Here is a 13,254-nt window from a genome sequence, read left to right as displayed (position 1 = left end):
ATAAAAAACGGACGTGCACACTTCACAGGCAGGGCGCTCGTAAGTGTGTGGACACTGGCAGGGAATGGGGTCCCCATCAGCCCTGCTTGCTCTTTTGCACACCAGTGAATACCCATGTTGCCTGGGGTGGAGCAGACGCTCCATAAATTCTGAAACAGTGCATCAAAGTACCAATGCTCATTTGCGAATTTTCCAAGTACACATGTTTATGGGTAACGGTCTCTCCCTGCTCACAACTGGGGAACCTGCAGCAATATATATATATATATATATATATACATATATATATATATATATATATTAGACCTTCTGTATTTATTGCACGCATTCACTTAAGCTTTCCTATGTGCGGTGCACGGAGGAGGGGTGAGAAAGTTGTGTCCCCAAGTGGAAGGAGAAGCAGGGCGGGGGGGGGGGTGTCAACTTATAGTTTCTTAGATTCTTAGACTGATAACATTTTGTTAATGGGTCTCCTTTTGATTTTTTTTCCATCCAGAGAGATTATTTTTCTAATGACCCCTCAAGAGTTTTATGAAATTAATAAAGTCGTCCTAGGAAATGAAAGAGAAGAAAAATGTTTCGGAGTGTGCTGTTGAGCATTAAAGAGAAAGCGGGCCAGCCATGCTCCACGATGACGGATCAACTATTTCAGTTGCTCTGCTCCCTGGTCCCCGCGCAGGCACGGTGCTTCACGTGCAATCAGAAGGCAGATGGACATTAGGCGGTGTGTCTCTAAACTCTGTGCTCTGAGCTTCCTGGTGGCTTTTAGCCGGTGGAGGCGGTGGAGGCAGCATGTACAAATCCGGATGTGTGGTTGCACCCGTAGGCTTGGGTGAGAGGGGCCTGGTCCACAACCTCCTCCAGCCACACCCTTCTTAGGGGTGGAAGTGACCCCTGGGGGCCAAGGGACTAGCCCTCACCCAGAGACCACTCCCCTCTTCTGAAGTTCACACTTCCTGACCGCTGTGTAGATGCACCTACTCTGCTGGCCATGTGTCACTGGGTGAGATAACATAGCTCAGTAAGATCTTCAAAATAAACTCTCTGTGAAACACCAGCTCTGCTCCTTCTCTACTCTGGGGATGGGACTGGATTTTGTTTCCCGGTGAGGAGGGGATTACAGTGGACCATTTTCTGAATCAGTTTCTTTTCTTTTCTTTTCTTTTCTTTTCTTTTCTTTTCTTTTCTTTTCTTTTCTTTTCTTTCTTTTCTGTTCTTTTCTTTCTTTTTTTTTCTTTTCTTTTTTTAAAATTTCATTTATTTATTCCTGAGAGACACAGAGTGAGAGGCAGAGACACAGGCAGAGAGAGAAGCAGGCTCCCTGTGGGGAGCCTGATGGGGGACTCGATCCCAGGACCCCAGGATCACAACCTGAGCCAAAGGCAGACGCTCAACCACTGAGCCACCCAAATGCCTTGACTGAACCAGTTTCTTTCCTTTGAGCGACATAGCCCTGGAACCCGGCTCAGAGATGTGTGTGTATTTGTGTGTATGCAGTTGTAGGAGGCTAGGGAGAAGGCTGCCCCCCCACCCCCCATGAATCCCAAGGGTTGCAAGCTCCTGAGTAGGTTCGCATGTCACTGTAAAAGGTGGGAGTTGAGGTCCCAGGAATTATGACCGTACCACGATCTGAGCCCCAAGACTCCAGACCTGTCTTGCCAGATGCTTCCTGGCTATCTCCATGTGGTCCACACTCAGCTCCCTCAAACCGGAACTGGTTTTCTTCTCTTCAAATCTGGATTTCTCCCAGGCTCTTCATCTCTACAGATGGCCACTACATCCCCCAAATCTTCCAGACAAGAAGCTGGACTTCATTCAAGTCCCTTTTGCTCCATCACACCAGTAACAAAAACAGAAGCACGAAACTGCCATTAGCTGAGCACCTGCTTTGTACTTTGCGTATAGAGTGTCACTTGCTCTCCCGCACGCCTGTGGGGTCAGCGTTACTATCACCCCCATTGTGCGGGTAAGGACAGCAGGCTCCGAAAGACGACGGAGCTTCCCACATACACGCTGACGAAACCTAATTTCCAGTTCAGCTGGGCAGACTTTTTCCTTCTATCCCTCCTGGCCTTCCCTCCCCAGCAAAGCTCTTCAAAAGCACCCAGTAGGTGTTCAAGAAAGCCGTGTTAGGTTGAAAGGAACCGTCCTTCTAGAGCACGTTCTGCACTGTGTCTCCACCCAGTCGGGTTGGAGACTGTTGTCATCGCAGGGTCCTCTTCAGAGAGGAAGGGGAGCAGACGAGAGTTAGGCGGAGAATGGATGGGGAGACATCAAAGGGAAGGGAACCGATTACCAGGAAATCTGTTTATAGAGCCAGTGAGTGATGGTGAGGGAAACCCAGAAAAGCAAAAGGAGGTGGGGGAGTGCAGGTCCACCAATCCATCACCAAGCCTTTCTCATGTGCTGGCCAAATTTGTGCCCCTTTGAAACGTGTCTCCTCATCCCCTAAAGCGGGGCAGCCAGCCCCTCGACCACCACCCAGCCCTGATCATAGCTCGGAGTGAAGGTCGCCTGGGTCTGCCTTCCAGAGGTCTGAGAAGTCTCGTGTTCAGACATAATTAGAGACAGGAGTGATGGGCACATTTGTAGCACTTACTGTGTGCCAGGCACCATTCTGAGTTCCTTAGAAAGTCTGAATCCTCATGACAACCTCATGAGCAAGTTACTCTAAGTAGCCCCATTTTACAGACGAATCAACTGAGGCACAGAGAGGGGGGATCTTGTATACGCCCATAGAGCTGGGAGTTTAACCCTGGAGTACAGCTCCGGAGGTGACCCTGTTGGCCCCTACACTCTGTGCCTCCCTGGCAGGGAAGCTCTGGGTCATGAGTTCAAGCCCCCCCTGCCCCCGGCTCCACAACTGAGTGACTTCTGCAGGCTGCCCGCCCTCAAAGCCTCAGTTGCTGCATCTGTAAAATGAGAACTATAATCTCGGCCACCTGAGAGTGCCACTGTGATGATTCTGAGATGATCCACACAAAGATAAGGAGGACTTAGCCGTGTTATTTCGCCTAAATGTGGGGAACCTCTTGCCTCAGATCCAAAATTGCTGAGGGAATTGGAAAGGCTGAGAGAGGAACATAGTGCTTCCTGCCACAGGGTTTCATGAGAAGCAAAGGGCATCGTATGTGTGTGTGTGTGTGTGTGTGTGTGTGTGTTGTGGGGGGGGGGACTGTAGCATTTTTTATTTGCCTCTGGAAATATCTCAGGCACACAAAAGACTAGAGAATAACATTATCAACACCTATATCCTCCACACCCCGCTTAGGAAATAAAAACTTGCAGGTTACTGCGTCTCCTAAGTAATCCTCCTGCACTGCATCCTGCCCCCACCCTCCTCACTGGGAACCAGCTTCCTGATTTTGAAGGTGATCACTCACGGGCAGGTCTTTATGCTTTTACCATTAATGTATGTATATATCCTTACACAATATATGGCGTCATGTAGCATCTGGTATTGCTTCACACACTTTAAAAGTTGATATGAATAGTGTCAAGCCATTCATATCATTGTGCAAATTTTGCACAACATCGCGTTTTTGAGATTGATGCACATTGACCTGTGTATTTCTAGTGGGTTACCGTCCCATTGACAGAAGCCACCTAAGTTTATTCATTCATTTTTCCCGTGGGTGGACACCTTGGTAGTTTCTAAGTTTTTCATATCATGAACGATGCTACGGTGACTATCCTTGTGTGTGGCTTTCTGTGCGTGTGCACAAGAGTTTCTCTGGAGACCATAGCAGGTGTTGGGGTGCTGGGTTGAAAGGTCTGTGCATCTTGGAGCCGACTATGGCTCACTTGCTGTCCAACACAATTATACCATCTTATCCTGCCATAAAAATTTTTTATTTTTTATTTATTTATGATAGTCACAGAGAGAGAGAGAGAGAGAGAGGCAGAGACACAGGCAGAGAGAGAAGCAGGTTCCATGCACCGGGAGCCCGACGTGGGACTCGATCCCGGGTCTCCAGGATCACGCCCTGGGCCAAAGGCAGGCGCTAAACCACTGCGCTACCCAGGGATCCCCTTATCCTGCCATGAACAGTGGCCGGGTGGTCCCAGTGCTCTATATCCTTGCCAACCTTTGGGTTGTCATATGGCACTAATTCCAGTTGAGAAGCATGGTCATCAGGAGTCCCACGTGATCTCTTTGGTGGCCAAGGAGTTCTGTGTGTTGACAATTGAGCCGGGCAGGTGATTCGAAGTATTTCCTCAAAAAGCAAGACTACAAGAAGCCCCAATCTTTTCTTCTCTTCTGGAGAACCCTCTGCAACCCCTCAACATCTGAAGCAAGACCCCCTCTCCCTATGATCCTACTGAGCGTGGTTCTCTCCGCCCACGGTATACGTATTCATGGCAAAATGGAAATTGTTCATTTTCCCCTGACTCAACTGTACATCATGAAATTGTGAACTGTTGTTCCTATTTTGGCACTGGAGCGAAAGCCAGTGGCTGGCGCATGGTGGGTACTCAATGAATTTTTATTGAATGAGTAACTGAATGAATGCTCCACACTGTAACCTAGTTGAATGAATGAATGGGCAAAACAGCCAAACTAAATAGAAGCTCAAGTAACTCCAGCGCTAAGAGAGAGAACTCTGTGCTCATTTATTCATGCATTCACTTTTTTGAAAAGCATTTACTGAGTAGCTGTTACCTGCCAGGCCCATAGGTCCCCATCATCAAGCACCTCATGGTGTGACATTTTGCGGTGTGACAGATGCTCTGACAGAGAGGTAAGCACAGAGATGGGGGGACCTCCCGCAGCTTGGGGTGGGAGGCACCAAGTCTTCCCAAAGGACATACTCCTCCCTAAGATCTCCCCCTGCTGTGCCCCTCCTGGCCATCTCCCTGCCATCTCCCAAGGACCCCTCCCCTCTGACCCCAAACTGTCTAAGAGGTCAAATTCAGTTGCCAGAGACTCATGCCTCCTTTACCTTCAGTTCCCTCCAAATCAAAAGTCAAAAGGTCAGTATAGTTGACGTGTGAGCTGAGGAGCTTTTGAATTTGGTCCGGGGAGGGGGGGCAATGAAGAGGTTTGCTTCTTTCTTTGGCTACTACTCAAGAAAGAAAAGATGTGTCAGGAGGAGGGGAGGTTGCTGTGCTGACGTGGAGGACAGCGGCTGGAAGCAAAGGGAAAGCAAACATCCTGAAAGAGACAAAAGCAGGCTCCTTGAGATCCTGGTTTGGGGATCCAGGGCCCAGCATCTTAGAAGTTCACACCTAGGGATCTGCCAAGCAGGCCTGCAAACACACCTCCCAGCTCAGGCATGACCGTAAACCACTCAGCCAGCACTCGCCGGCTGCACTGTGATGGCCTCTTGATGTATGCAGCCAAAGAGAAGAAGTGAAAGGTAGCTGCGGGCACGAAGCCATAAATACATCCCAGTGTTCAGGTGACATCATCCCCGACTCTGCGCAGCGCATTGTGGCTCATGAAGTTCCATCACCAGGAGACTTCTGTGGGGCGGGCGGGGTGCAAACCTCCATGTTTATCTTTATGGAGGGTTTTCCTACTTTATTGAGGGCTTTCCCTTTCACTCTAGGGGTGGGGAGTTGGGGTGACTGTTCCTTTTCACTTGAGAGTTTACCTATCTCCTTGACTCCCTTTCTTCTGGGGTTTCTGGGAGGAGAACAAGAGTTTTGTGAGTACAGGAAAGTGGGTCTTCTTGGAGAACAGAGTGGCTGCTCTGTGATTTTGGTGAGCGGAGTCCAAGTCAGCCTCGAGGGGAGGCACTCTGTCAATGCTGGCTTTCTCTTGGGTTCTATACACCCCGAAGGAGGATTCCTACATGCTCTGTTCACACCCATGTCCACAGTACCTGACACATAGCGTGCACTCAATAAATAGCTCTTGAATCAACAAACCATGGATTTTAGGTTTGGATGGATTTTACCGCTACTGAAAATATGGACCAACTCTGAGATTCTTCAATTTTGTAAAACCTGGGTAGTAATTCCTAAAAGATTAAGGACAGGAATACAAATTGCTCCACCTCTCTGGAGGGAAATTTGTTTATTTATATAAAGATTTTGTTTTTAAGTACTCTCTACACCCAATGTGGGGCTTGAACTCATGACCCCAAGATCAAGAATTGCTTGCTCTATGGACTGAGCCAGCCAGGCACCCCAGCAGGGAATATTTAAAACTTGGCTCAGAAACAGCCTACAGAAACAGTCAGAACTCTCTTAAGTGACACTTAGGTGCAAGATGTCCATTGCAGTGTTATTTGTGATAGAAGGAACTGGGAACAACCCAGGCATTCGGCAACGAAAAATCCACTAGATTATGTCACGACATTTAATAGTTTAGAAAACCATCACAGGGATCCCTGGGTGGCGCAGCGGTTTGGCACCTGCCTTTGGCCCAGGGCGCGATCCTGGAGACTCGGGATCGAATCCCTCGTCGGGCTCCCGGCGCATGGAGCCTGCTTCTCCCTCTGCCTATGTCTCTGCCTCTCTCTCTCTGTGACTATCATAAATAAATAAAAATTAAAAAAATATTAAAAAAAATAGAAAACCATCACAGCGAGTGAATATACATATTCAGTGTGCAAGAAGATGACGGATGGGTTATAAAACAGGATATACTGTACCACATGAACTTAACTGTAAGCTAATATGCTTATAGAGACTGTCTCTGGGTAGTACAATAAAATTGTTTAAATCGTTTTCATTGTTTCATTTTATTTCCAAGTTTTTGATGATAAACATAACTCAATTAACAACAAAAGTCATGAGGAAGCTTTGGGCCAGGAGTTATCACATCTTGAGGGAAGGGGGCATTTGTATGTACATCCTGCATAGAATGGGCTTCTATACAGCAGGGTGACTTGTTTTGTTTATTTATTTTAGAGAGACAGAGAGCATGAGCAGGAGGGCCAGAGAGAGAGGGATACAGAGAGAGAGAGAATCTCAAGTAGACTCTCTGCTGAGCACCGAGCATGACATGGGGCTCGATCTCATGACGCTGAGATCAGGACCTGAGTTGAAACTAAGAGTCGGACACTTGACCAACTGAGCCACCCAGGACTCCCAGGGTGATTTGTTTTAAAGATCCAGTCCCCTACCTATAACTCACACAATCACCCTCATAACAAATGGATGGTAGTTATCCACACACGTCTATTTATAGGTGCTACACTGAGCCATCACATTCCGTATCTGAATTCCCTTACATGGAGATCATGACATTGTGGTAGATCTCAAGTTTTTCCAAGTTAATCTCTGAGTTTTGTGGCAGGCTTTCTGTGAGCTACTATTATAAGAATGCTGCATAAGAAATCCTCCCAAGACTCAATGGCTTAAACAAAGCATTTATTTCTTGCTCAAGGATCTGTGAGTTGACTACAGTTCTGGTGATCCAAATTGGTTTCAACTGGGTAGGGTCCACTGAAAGCTGTAAGTTGGGGGTCAGGCCTGATTTATTATCTCTCTCATCTTTCCGAGACCAGTGATTATTCAAAACATGTCCCTAACATGGTGAATGGAAGACCCATGAAGCTAAGTATTTATGGGGGGCCTGGGTGACTCAGTTGTTGAGTATCCAACTCTTGATTTCTGCTGGGGTTGTGATCTCAGGACTGTGGGATTGAGCCCCATGTCAGGCTCCATTCTCAACGTGGATTCTGCTTGGGATTCTCTCTCTCCCTCTACCCCTTCTCCTGCTTGCACTCTCTCACTCTCTTTCTAAAATAAACAAATATATCTTTTTTTTAAGTTAAGCATTTATGCTTCTACCCATATTACATCCACTAGCAGCATTTCAATGTCCGAAGCAAGTCACGTGACAAGACTAATACCTGCCGGTCAGAGAAATCTACTGCCTCTTCCCCAGTGGGAAGTCTTGCAAAGTCACTCGGCAAATGTGTGGATGTGGTCAAGGGAGGTTACAATGAGCAAGCAACTCAGTCTATCCCATGTAGGAAGGCCTGTGTCCACCAACTACCAACTTTCACTTTATTCTGTCTTTGTCAAAGATCATAAAAGTTAGGAGAGATCGGAAGTCCCTCCACTTCATATGGCATGCCGGGCTGCATGCACTCAGTTGTGCTGCGTCTAGGGGAGGTTTCTTCATGGTTCCTGTGTCCATGTCTTGCCTTTCCTGCAAGGTTGCAGACCAGAGACACAATGGTGTTTTATGTCTTCTTCATAAGCTTAGCATCACACGGGGGTTCCCGGGTGCATTTTCCATACAGAATCGACAGATTCACATTTGGATGATGCATTGGTTAGAGAGGACCAACCTGGGTAAGGTGGAGCTATGTTTCCAAGAGTCCCCCTAGTGTTTGGGTCCAGATTATAATTGGTTAAAGGCAGGATTCGGGTCATATCAGAAGAACAGAATGAAGCATAGCCTGTTTTCTTGGAGAGTCATCTTGGTTAGACGCGGTGACACGCACAGAGGTATCAGCACTTCCTTCTGTTATGCTTTTAGCTCTGCTTCCCAGTCTCTCCCCTGAGGATTTTGGAGCTGGACTCTCAGAAACTACAGCCCCACAGAAGCAAAGCTTCCCACTGAGCTCTCTCCCTTCCATAATCTCCACCCCACGCCACCCCTCCAGCTTCCTTTGGACAGCCCCATTGTGGCAGCTTGATGTGTGTGGTTTCTCAGATTGTCTGATTGGTATTCCTTCTAGAACCTTCTGAATTCTTCCTGGATCTTCTGTTTCCCAGCCTTTTCTAATGCTTATTCATCAACAAACCCCTTACCCCCCACCTCAGAGCAGTTCTGCTTCTCAGAATCGACTCCAACGGGTATGGACCATCTCAAGTGAGAGGTGGTTTCAGGGAGCAGCTGACGGGGTGTGTTCCTTCTCTGATAAACCGTGTGTGCCTTGGTTTCCTGGTGTGCACAGTGGGGCTCTCTGACCCTTGGCACGGTTTCGAGAATGAAATAAATGAATCCGTGTTAATGAGTTGATACAAGTGGCCAGCACAGTTTATTTCCCACCTTGCTTCTCTAATACTTTTACAGAAAAGGCAAAAGGAGTGTCTCCCTCTCCAGACTGTGCATGCCTCATTATCAAGCCACCCAGCTCACGAAGCTCATTCTGGCTAGGATTTCACTTGTCCGACCCTGCGAGTGAAGAACAACACACACACTCATTCAATGCACATGTGGAGTAGCGACAAAACAACTTTGTTTTCAGCATCACACTTAGTGCCTTGATTTATTTCAGGAGAGAGGCAAGGTGGAGAATGCTATGTCTATTTTACAGATGAGGAAGCCAATGTGACAATCTTTAGGAACAAAGCTGCTTAATGACAACACTTGCTTCTGGGAATCCTGGGCCAGAGTTTTGTTTTTGTTTTTGTTTTTTTAAACATTTCTCTCTCTCTCTCTCTCTCTCTCTCTCTCTCTCTCTCTTTTTAAAATTTTATTTATTTATTCATGAGAGAGAGAGAGAGAGAGGCAGAGGGAGAAGCAGGCTCCATGCAGGGAACCCGACGTGGGACTCGATCCCGGGTCTCCAGGATCACGCCCTGGGCTGAAGGCAGCGCTAAACCGCTGAGCCCCCCGGGCTGCCCAAACATTACTCTCAAGTCACTATAACCCTACAATTTTTGAGTCTGCACCGTGAGCTGGTGACTGCGATTAGGCACCTCCTATGTTTCTCCCAACTGCCCTGTAGGGTAGATACTGTTACTATCCCTTTGTTAAAAAGAAGAAATTAAGGCATAAGGATCCCAGGCGCATGTGACTTGTCTCTGAGGAGAGATTCCGTGGGTAGCCGTATTGGCCGGGAAGCCATGTGGGAATAGGGTGCTGCGTTGAGGGAGGGCGGGCTCGACACTGGGCTTGGCCCTGGGATGCTAGGAGATGGGGTGTGGCTGGGGGCCAGACGTGAGCTTGCACACTGGCCTGGTTCCCTTGCATGCTGGCAACTCACCTGGTGAGGAACATGTTCAAGGTTGCCACTTTCAGCCTGGGCTCCTGGAGGAGATGAGACACGGGGAAGATCACACGCCTCGATGGTCCAGGGGAGCTAGACCTGGACTCCACCTGGAGCCCGAAGTCCTGCTTCCCTCCGCTGAGTCGAAGCTGATGCTCAGACCCATGAACCCGAGAATGGGTGATGGTTGTTTAAGCCACCGAGTGGCGGGGTGGTTTTGCTATGCAGTGTTATTGTGGCAAGAGCTGACTGATACGCCGAGATGCCCTGACTGTGTACTAGGGGTGCCTGGCTGGCTCAGTCGGTGGAACATGTGACTCAGTCTCAGGGTCATGAGTCCAAGCCCCACACTGGGCATAGAGCTTACTTACAAAAAAGAAAAAAAAAGGAATGTGCATAGTAAGCTCTTGTTTAAATAGAGATGCATATGGTTGCACGTATGTGTGCTCATGTGCTCATGTGCATGGAAGTCTACAGATTAGATGTTAATGGGGGCTTTCTAAGGGGATGAGAATTCCAGAAACGTTCACTCTATAAATCATACATAGTTGTAATGTTCCATTTTTAAAACCAAAAAACAGATAATGCTTTGTAATCAGACTATAAAGATTGGTTTTCTTTATTAAGATGCTTTGGTGTCTTTATAATACACAGTTTAGAGGCGCCTGGGTGGCTCAGTCAGTTAAACGTCTGCTGTTAGCTCAGATCCTGATCCCAGGGTCCAGGGATCAAGCCCCGAGTTGGACTCCCTGCTCAGCGGGGGTCTGCTTCTCCCTCTTCCACTGTCTGCAGGTTACCCTGCTTGTGCTCACGCTCTCTCTCTCTCTCTCTGTCAAATAAATAAATAAAATCTTTTTTAAAATGCACACTTTATGATATACTCTGGCCACTAATGGATCTGCCAACAGGAAGTGACTTTGTCCTGAGTGAAAATACAAATATTTCCTTAGGAGGACTTTTCCCTTTGCTAACCAGATTCCACTGACCATGTGATGTGAACAAGTTCCTTAAAAACGTCCGGATGAGGGATGGGAAAACACAAACAAGGAATGATTTTTCCAGAACAGTAAATCTCAAACGGGGGTGATTTTATCCCCCCCCCCAGGAATACTGAGCCACGTCTGGAGATATTTTTGGTTGTCACTAACCAGGGGGTTGGGGGAGTGTGTGTGTGTGGTGAAGGGGGTGCTACTGGCATCTGGGGCATAGAGGCCAGGGATGTTGCTAAGTACCCCGTAATGCACAGGACAGCCCCCCACTCCCCAACAAAGAATTATCCAGCCCCAAATGTCAACAGTGCTGAGGTTAAGGAACATTGGTTAAGAGGCTGCCTGCAAAACCCTCCCTGGTCCCAAATGTCTGACAGGATAGGGAAGCACAGGTGACATGCTCTATAGGAACCCAGCTTGGTGCCTTCAGGGTTGACCGAAAGCCTGTCCCATGTCAAAATATGCAGATCCTGGTCATCCTGAACTTTGAAACAGAGAAATGAGCAATGCGTGGATTTAGGGAGCTAGACCAGACTCCAAACAGGGCAGGTATCCAAGACAGGGCATGTGGTGGGTTCATGGGCAAGAATATCTGTGCCAAGATAGCTTTTTTGGATAAAAGGAGACTTCCAGGGGCAGAGAGATATATACCAATGAGCACACTTCTGTGAAAGTCACGGAAATAAAAATCTCTTTTTGTGGGGCACCTGGGTGGCTCAGTGGTTGAGCATCTGCCTTCGGCTCAGGGCATGATCCTGGGGTCCTGGGATCGAGTCCCATAGCAGGCTCCCTGCGAGGAGCCTGCTTTTCCCTCTGCCTGTGTCTCTGCCTTTCTCTGTGTGTGTCTCTCATGAATAAATAAATAAAATATTTTTTTTAAGGAAAAAAGAGGGAAAGGCAGGCTCCTTGCAGGGACCCCAGTGTGGGACTTGATCCCAGATCCTGGGATTACGCCCTGAGCCAAAGGCAGATGTTCAACTGCTGAGCCACCCAGGCATCCCTAAAAAAGTGAAATCTTAAAAAAAAATACAAATAAAAAATAAAAATCTCTTTTTCTCACTCATGTACATATGCATGTGTGTAGCTGTGTGTATACACATATATGTCATGTACACACATACACACCATATATTGTGTATATGTATAATGTATATCATATATTTCTAGAAAAAAAGTCTGGGAGTATATATACTAACCTATGAGTAAAGTAGTTGAGGAGAAAAAATACAGAGAAAAATGCATTTCCCTTTTTATTTCTGCATCGTCTGGGATTTTTTTTTAATAGCAACCATGTGTAAGTGTTACAATGCTTAAATAAATAATAATTAAAAATATCTAATAGAATAAGTATATTTAAACCTATATTGTTATGAACATGTAAGTACCAATCACAAAGGCATAACAGGCAGTAGTTGAACTTTTATTAGTTTTTAAAAAATTTATAACCCGTAAAATTTCTGCATTTTAAATCCATAGTTAAATAATATCTCAGGAAAATTGCAGAATCAGGCAGCCTTTACTACAACCCAATTTTAGGACACTGAGCCCATTTATAGCCCCTCCCCATTCAGGCCCTCGACTCAGGCAAATAGTAATTTGCTTTCCTCTCTTATGGATTTGCCTTCTCTAGATGTTGTATATGGATGGAAGCATACATTGTGGAGTTTTCTATTGGCTTCTTTTTAAAAAAAAGATTTATTATTATTTATTTACTTAAGAGAGAGAGAGTACAAACACAACAGGAGAGGGAGAAGCAGACACCCCGCTGAGGAAGGATCCCAATGTGGGGACTCGATCCCAGGACCCCCGGATCATGACCTGAGCCCAAGGCAGATGCTTAACTGACTGAGCCACCCAGGTGCCCCAGCAATTCCTTTAGATAGGTGAATGCCACAAAGCATATTCTCTACTTACGTATCTATTTGATGTTCCCACATTCTCAGGAAATTCATAACAGTTTAAAATTCTTTAACATGAAAACCATAAAGTGATTTTAGTTAAAAGGATAAAAACCAGAATAGGTTGGATACATATATGCTTACTAATAGTAGCTAATATTTATTAAACGTTTGTTATACTCTGAAACTACAATTGACCCTTAAACAACAAGGAGGGGTTAAGAGTGTGGACCTTCCTCCCCACCCTGTGCAGTGGAAAATTTGTGCATAATTTTGATTCCCCCCCAAATTTTGATTCCTCCCAAAACTTAACTAATAGCCTACTGTTGACTTGAAGCCTTACAGATACTGTAAACAATTGATTAGCATATACTGTGTTTATACGCATAATATACCGTATTCTTACAACAAAGTAAACTAGAGAAAAGAAAATGTTATTAAGAAATTCATAAAGAGGGGTACCTG

Source organism: Nyctereutes procyonoides, unplaced genomic scaffold, assembly GCF_905146905.1.
Source record: "Nyctereutes procyonoides isolate TBG_1078 unplaced genomic scaffold, NYPRO_anot_genome, whole genome shotgun sequence".
Lineage (NCBI taxonomy): Eukaryota > Metazoa > Chordata > Mammalia > Carnivora > Canidae > Nyctereutes > Nyctereutes procyonoides.
This window is presented reverse-complemented; position numbering follows the sequence as displayed.